Source organism: Helianthus annuus, chromosome 15 (assembly GCF_002127325.2).
Source record: "Helianthus annuus cultivar XRQ/B chromosome 15, HanXRQr2.0-SUNRISE, whole genome shotgun sequence".
In the NCBI taxonomy this organism is placed as follows: domain Eukaryota; kingdom Viridiplantae; phylum Streptophyta; class Magnoliopsida; order Asterales; family Asteraceae; genus Helianthus; species Helianthus annuus.
Window position 1 is genome coordinate 114,988,370 of NC_035447.2, and position 8,426 is coordinate 114,996,795.

General features: G+C 44.9%; 1 non-coding gene across 1 annotated transcript; it reads right to left on the minus strand.

Annotated features, from left to right (window-relative positions):
* Nucleotides 1-6,497: 6,497 nt before the first annotated feature.
* Nucleotides 6,498-6,604, minus strand: LOC118487840. Its single transcript, XR_004882783.1, has one exon. It is a non-coding gene; the product is annotated as a small nucleolar RNA R71 (small nucleolar RNA).
* Between the last annotated feature and the right edge of the window lie 1,822 nt (nt 6,605-8,426).

The window sequence follows — 8,426 nt, forward strand, 5'->3', positions numbered from 1 at the left end:
ATAACTCTCTGTCTTTATCCTTGAATTTAAAAAACGAATTTTTACATTCCGAGATCATTTAATATTCTTTGACCATCTCCTCATAACACAAACGTGGTAGGAATCTTTCAAAAATGTTTTTTTTTTAATTAAAATTCATTAAAACCCACCTTCCACCCAAACCGACAAAAGCCCAAACAAAAAAAAAAAAAAAAAAAAACACCCCATACTCAAACGGGCAAAGGGCAAACAACTACAACATATACAATGAATATTTACACCACTCCGCCCAATTAATATACTTACAAGACGATCTATTTTTAACCCAAACAAAACCTCTCGATTTTATCTCCCCTATAATTTCTTGTGGACTTCGCATGTTCTGCTTGAAAACCAACTCGTTCCTTCATTTCCAGATGCACCAACAAGAAATAATCATAAGCCGTGAATGATCTTCTTCGCTTTCTTTCCCACCTGAAACGAATTGTGGATATCCAATTTGTCTTTGAAGTCGAAGATGAATACCGGAGGGATGTTGCACCATACACCAACAGCCGACCACCCGATTAGCTACCGAACACGCACTAAATAAACGCTCCACCGTTTCCTCATAATTTGATAGGGTTAAAACCTTGGGGAGAAAGAAAACTAAGAGATAGAGAGATATTTGACTCAAATTATGCTTTCTTTCCTGAAGGGGTATGGTCCCAAAAAGCCGCGCAGACCTTCCTCGAGGTCGCGCGCAGGACCATACTCCTTAACCAGAAACATGTTCAATTCCAACCTCGCGCGGGTTACTTCAGCATTTATTGACCACGCGCAGGGTCTAAACAAGAGAAAACACTAAGTTCAACACTTAACATCCTGAAGACGAGCCTCCAACCGCCCATACCATGCGCAGGTCAGTTTCATGTGCAACAAGGGTCGCGCAGGGATATGGCGAAAGGGCACTTCAGAATACACGTAAGGTACAAGTGGCAGAAGAAAGGGCCAATCCGCGTCCTTCAGGCTCTGCTAAATCGTGCTCCACGATCGTCTGACGTGCAGGAGACAGAAAGTACTGAAGGACGATTACGTGGCACCAATCAAAGGGCAGAGACACCTGCCCCACGATCTCCACTTACCTGCTGATGGCAGAGGGACGATAAGGCCGATAGCAGTGACACGTGGCTCCATTCAAGGTGCGCCAGCACCGGAGAACTTCTAGAAGCCACTAACGGTCGACACCAGTGAGACAAGGAGCATATCCACTATGTTGTCACCTTCCGGCCCAAGGCCCATCAGCCCACATCCTCTTACACCTCTGCGGCTATAAATAGAGACCTCAGTTCATAGGTTAAACATTTTATTCCCTCTATTCACTCTTTACTCCCTTTAATCTCTTCAAAGCAGATACTTATTCTCACGCCGGAGTCTGGTTAAGAGGGAAACCCCCATATTCCCCTCTTAACGAGCTAACGGTGTTTCTGTTTTGCAGGATTAACCGGTCATTAAGGAGCTCAGGAAACCAAAGAAGATTAACCCTTATGGTTGAAACATAAAACAAACTAATTAACAATAAAATTAGTTACGTGTTTCTTCATTGGCGCCCACCGGTTTTCTACAAAATCACTTTCATCTTCTTTTTGAGCTTTCGTTGTTTTTTCCTTCGATCATGGCTGGTCAAGGAATCGTTCACGAGTTTGGTTTTGGAGCAAACTCTAATGCAGTGTTGGGGGAAGACAATCAAAATGTCCAAGCCCAACATGTGGAAGAAATCGGTGAAATCGAAGTAACCAACACGGAGGGACCCCGCGCGAGTATCACTCGCATCACTCAGACGGTAACCCCAGGAAACAATGGTGCTGGACCCTCGAATCCAGCTCCACCTCATAACATTTCGGCGCTACTAGGGCTACCCGAAGGTGAAACTCCAGCCTCGTGGTACGCCAAGCAAATTGCCACAATCAATGTGGCGTATCAATCTTTGAGCGCACAGCAAGCAGTTTTAACGGCAGAACCGTCCTTGGTTACACCTCAGGGCCAGAGTCAGGGGGCGAGCCAGATACCCCCATAACAAAATATCCAAGGAAGAGCTAACAGACCTCCCCCCATGAGAAGGCTGAGCATGCACGACACGCGCGACACACAGGGAGAGACAGAAAGCTATTATGACTATCCGTCACATGTCCAAAGAGGTCCAGTTCATAGTCGGCTCACGCCGCGCAACATGAACAACGAATGGGACGATACTGACCCAAATGATCCAACATGGCAAGACGATGAGGGTTCTTCAGTCTTCAACCGCTTACAAAGGAACCATGAATACTACAAGCTAAGACAACATGTTGGATATAGTGAAGAGGCAGAGCGAGACTTTCGCCTCGCCTATCGACCAGCTGAAGCTGCAGAACATTCAAAGTTCATCCCAAAGATCGCGCTGGCGCCGCTATCAAGAGAAAAATGACCTCCGACAGTTGGAAAGTTTAATGGGTTGACTGATCCTAATGATCACGTCAGAGTTTTCACAAGCGTGGGTTGCATGGGAGGATGGAATATGCCCATGTGGTGCGATTTGTTTATTCAAACTTTTACAGGGGCTGCTCGCGCCTGGTTCGACAGCCTCCCTCCGGGAAAGATCAAGTCATGGGTTGATTTCAGAACACAGTTTGTGAATCATTTCAGTCAACAAAGACGTTACCAGCGCAACACAGCCGAGGTAACAGACATTTGGCGCAGAGAGAACGAAGGTTTAGAAGATTTCATCACTCGCTTTAACAAAGAGTGTCTGGAAATTGGTGGTGTAAGCGAGCAACTCATGCGCGCTCACTTCAAGAAAGCCATTCGCTGTGATAGCCTTATCAGGACTATCACAGGAAAAGATGGAATGCCCAAAGAGTAGGATAAGCTCATGGAAGCCGCGAAGATAGTCGCGCAAACTGAAGAGTCACTGGCTGGCAACAAAAACTCTTATACTGAGGATCGATTTTCTAAGGGAAGCTCTCGCGACAACAATAGATGAAACAAAGGCAAAAACCCTGGGTGGAGAGCCAACCACTCCAGCGGTTATGACGAACGACCTCGTTATGAGGAACGATCTCGCTACAAAGAAGACGCGCGAGACACTATCGATCGCATTGGGTACAGGAAGGCGGTCAGGAATGAGAATCGAGAAAAACATTGGACTCCGCTCAAAAAGACAACTAAAGAGGTGCTCATGACGGAGAACCATGATTTTAAGGCGCCAAGGCCTATGACCAACAAGAAGGGGCAAGACCCCAACCTGTATTGTGACTTCCACAAGGATACAGGTCATCTGACTGATGACTGTATTAGCTTAAGGCAAGAAATCGAAAAAGCACTGAAAAGTGGAAAGTAGGGTCATCTAGTAAAGAACGTGCGCAAAGAGACACGTCAGATTTAGCGCAACGATGATGGAAGAGACAAAATGGTCAGACGCTTGGAAACTTATATGGTCAACGGACCAAGATATAGCGCGAGAGATAAAGGCAAGCGACCTTTCAAACCAGCATGGCAAGAGCAACAGGTTATCTTCCCGGTAGTGCGTGGGGGTCCACGCGCAACGCGCCCCGTCGTCATTACCGGCATTATCGGCCATTACGAGACAGAGTACGTATTCATTGAACCAGGAAGTACGACAGATATCATCTGTGAGCAATGCTTTAATCAGTTCGACGATGAAGATAAAGCAAGACTTGAGCCAGTCGATTACCCTTTGTCGGGATTCTGCAATGAAATGGTCTTCCCACTAGGCCAAATCAGCTCCCCCCTCACGCTTTCTGACGGGAAGCACTCAAGAACAACAACGGTCAACTTCATGGTGATGCCTGTCAAATCAAGGCATGATGTTTTGATTGGGAGAGAAACCCAATGAGAGCTCAACATGGTAACTTCCACGCCTCACTCAGCAATCGGGTTTCCAACCGAGACGGGTGATGTGTGTAAAATGCAACATATAAATCACATCAATTAAGGCATAAAACTAACCCTTTTTAAGTACTAATGTTGGAAAAAGAGTGTTTTTGTCTTCCTTTTGTATTTTCAGGATGAAATGAGCTCAAAATCACAAAAGAAGCAAAAAGACAACTAATTCTACCATAAATACAAGAAAAGGAACAAAAGTGGACTGCCCGGACCCTCAACGGCACCTCCCAAGGCAAAGGAGAAGAAACAGAGTCTGAACACGCCCCGTGTCCAGCGAACACGGGGGCGTGCCCAGGAAGCAGCAGAAAAGACAAACCAGTAGAAGCTTCCATTGCCCACCACGGGGCCGTGTCCAGCGAGCACGGGGGCGTGGTGAAAGTACAGCAGGCGCATTAATTGTAATTCGCAATTACAATTAATGAAGTGAGAGAATGTCAGACGGGCACGGGGCCGTGTCCAGCGGACACGGGGCCGTGTCCAGCCTTCTGTTCAGCCTATAAATAGAGGAGCTTGGCTTCATTCTCTCTCATCCCTTGGCACACCACCTCTCTCACACTTCATCCACCACCCACCACCACCATAACACCATCATCCACCACCATCATCCATTGTCCATCGTAGAGTGTGTGAGTCGTCTCGGGATCCAAGATTGATCGTAAGAGTTCTTGACAATCAAGGCCATGTTTGTCTAAGTCTCTTACATCACTTGGTGAAGACAAGTGTTTAGTATAATACTTTTTTTTTAATCTTTTGCACTTTTTATTTGGTTTTGTATTAATGACTTTAATAACTAGTTACTTATGTTGAAGGTGATCTTTCCTTATCGTTTGTCCGTGGTGTCTTGGCATTATTTTACTGTCTATATAAAATAAAAGATTTTCACCATTCATATCTCCACGGTCTATATGGAGGTATGTTGGCTACCTGGTCGGGGGTTAAGGGAACGGTTTGGTAAGGGTCTTGCCCTTGTTCAGCGTTTAGAGGTCCTGCTTGGGACCTGGGTCAAATTTAGTAGGATCTCCTTCAATGCCCATAGGTATTGGATGGCGGGGATCCAAACTCTTTGACCCCCTCATAAGTTAACTACTATTAATACTATAACCCGGCTATTTAGGACTGTATCCCTGCTGACTCAGACTACTTAGCCGAGGGTAACGTCACCGCCAAAAGCGGGGCCTACCACAATTTGCATTAATAACTTAATTCATTATCTTTCAATAATCCGACCCTTTAGGATTGTATCCTTGCTGACTCAAACTACTGGGTTGAGGGTAACGTCGCCTTCAAAAGAGGGGCCTACTACAATAACTAAGATAATCTCTTAAACAAGTGCAAAAGTGCGAAAATAATCAAAGGTTATACTAATACACGTGTCGGATCCAAGTGATTCATCTTGTCTATCTGTTTTTATTTTATTTTTATTTTCAGCATTTAGTTAGTTTTTATTTTTCTTAGTTTAAAACATTTTTCTCACTTTTTGATTTGATTAGACGTTGAGGATAAACCGGTATTAAAAGCTCTTGTGTCCTTGGACGACCTCGGTATCTTACCAACACTATACTACGTCCACGATGGGTGCACTTGCCCATATGTGTGTTTAGTGTTAGTGAATATCGTGTTTTATAAATTTAAAACTTGGCTAAAAGTGTAAAAAGGGGCTTAAATACTCATCAAAAATATAACACACTTCACGCACATCAAGTTTTTGGTGCCGTTGCCGGGGACACAAGGATTTTAAGAAAGTTAGGAATCAACGGCCTAATCATATTTTTATTTTTCTTTAATTTTTTAGGATTTTTTTTTTTAGATTTTCAGCTTCTGCAGAGCTCAGCACGGGGCCGTGCCTGGTCGGACACGGGCCGTGCTCAGCAACGTTACTGGCAGTTTTTGTTTTTCAAGTTACAGAAGGCTGACCACGGGGCCGTGCCGGTGCAACACGGGGCCGTGTCCAACTTCCAGTAACTGGGATCTGAAAAACAATCACTGTAATTCCGACCACGGGGCCGTGTTCGCTCAACACGGGGCCGTGGTGAACCTTCTGACCAACATTCTTTTCTGTTTTTATTGCAGGACTTGGAACCTGACGCCATCCTCACGTAGTGTATGAGCTCCAGTTCCAATAAAGACATAAAGGAACCGCTAGAAAAACCCGAACGCTTTCTCAGAGAAAGGTTAAAAGCCAAAAACAAGAGAAGGTTTCGGGTGATCCACCCCCAATGGCGGACCAACGTACCCTTATGGATTATCTACGGCCCACCGTAGGTAATCTAGGCGCCGCTATCAATGCTCCGAATGTCGAAGCCAATAACTTCGAACTTCGACCGCATTTGATACAAATGCTCCAAAACTCCGCAACCTTCCACGGGCTTGCGGACGAGGATCCTCATCTACATATAACTAATTTCTTAGAAATATGTGATACCTTTCGGATCAATGGAGCATCAAACGACGCCATCCGCCTCCGTATGTTTCCATTCTCACTAAAAGACCGAGCGAAAGCTTGGCTCAACACCCTCCCAGCTGGATCGGTAAACACCTGGGATGAACTAGCCCAAAAATTTCTATATAAGTATTTCCCTCCTGCTAAAACTGCTAAATTAATGGCTGAAATTAATACATACTCACAAGAGGACGGGGAATCCTTATATGAAACTTGGGAAAGGTTCAAGGAGCTATTACGCAAGTGTCCCCATCACGGCCTCGCAATATGGCAACAAGTATCCACTTTCTACAATGGATTGTTGCCACACACTAGGCAGACACTTGATTCTAGCTCCGGGGGACTTTTAGGTAATCGACGCCCACACGAAATATATAATCAGATTGAGGAAATTGCTCAAACCAATTTTCAATGGCACACTCCCCGGGGAAATAAGTCTATCGCCCCGGGCGCCCATAAGGTCGACGAAAGCACTTCTTTACAAGCCCAAATCGAGGCCCTTTCTTCAAAAATAAAAAAATTAGAAATGACAAAAACAGTCTCGGTTATGGCTTGTGAAGGGTGTGGTGGGTCACATGAAAATTGGAGTTGCATGAAAGAAACGGACGATCAACAAGAAATGGTAAACTACATTGATAATAGACCTAGGCCGTCGGGTCCTCCAACGGGAACTTACAACCAAGGATGGCGAAACCACCCAAACCTGAGGGAAACCGGCAATAGTAGTAACCAACAAACCCAACGAACAAACTTTCAGCAATCAAGAAATGAGTCACAAAATTTCACTCAACAACAAGGTGGACGAGAAAGGCTCGAAGATACTATATCTCGCCTCGTCTCTGACACTGATAAGAAAAACTCGGAAAGATTTCTACAATTAGAATCTAATTTTAGGAATCAACAAGCTAGCATTCAAAACATAGAAAAACAAATAAATCAACTAGCACAAATTTTTTCCGAGAGACCGCAAGGCGCATTACCTAGCAATACCGAAACAAACCCAAAGGCGCAAGTTCACCTCATCACACTACGAAACCGCACCGTAGGGCCTGCAGAAGTACCTCCACCTGCGGAAGAAACAATGCCAACACATCTGCAGGAAAAGAACTCTCCCCCATCACCAGAGCCTACCAAGGCTCCTCGAGTTCCGTACCCCGGTAGGTTAATTCGTCAAAAGACCAATGAGCAGTTCGCAAAATTCGAAAGTCTGTTAAAACAATTGCATGTCAATATTCCTTTTATCGAAGTCCTAACCCAAATGCCCAAATACTCTAAATTTATGAGGGACTTCCTTACACATAAAAAGAAAATTGAAAATTTGCAATTAGTTAATTTAGGCGAAGAATGCTCTGCCCTCGTACTCAATAAACTACCCCAAAAGAAAATCGATCCCGGAAGTTTCACGATTCCATGCTCAAAAGGGGAATCACCCGTTCGCAATGCCTTGGCCGACTTAGGGGCTAGCATTAACCTCATGCCCTCATCGATGTTCAAAAGGCTTGGCTTGGGAACCACGAGCCCTACAAAAATAAGCATACAACTCGCTGATCGATCAGTCAAGTTCCCACAAGGTGTCATCTAGAATGTCTTGGTAAGGGTAAGCAGATTCGTTTATCCAGTTGACTTTGTCATACTCGACATGGAGGAAGACACCGAGGTCCCCCTTATACTAGGGAGACCCTTCCTTGCCACAGCACAAGCAGTGGTAGACATGAATGACGGGACACTGACTTTGAGGTATGGGGACGATGAGGTGAAGTTCGGAGTTGGGAAGAGAATAGAGGACAACGACCCAGTCAATTACATGAAGGTTATTGATTCAAGCTTGGATGCCGCTCTCTGACGGTGTAACTTGGGAAGCAAGGCACTCCACTCAGAAGATATATAACCTGGAATCGGGTCTAGCCAAGGACCCTTATAAACGTGGCGCACCACGGAGGCATTCCGCGGATCTATCCTTAGTTTAGTTTAATCTTTTAGTTTTTGCAGAATAAAACACACTCATGGTGGTAATGGATGAAAAAGGGAACGAGAAAAATGGAACCATGCACGCAGAACAGAGCAACCCGACAAAAATCTCCAT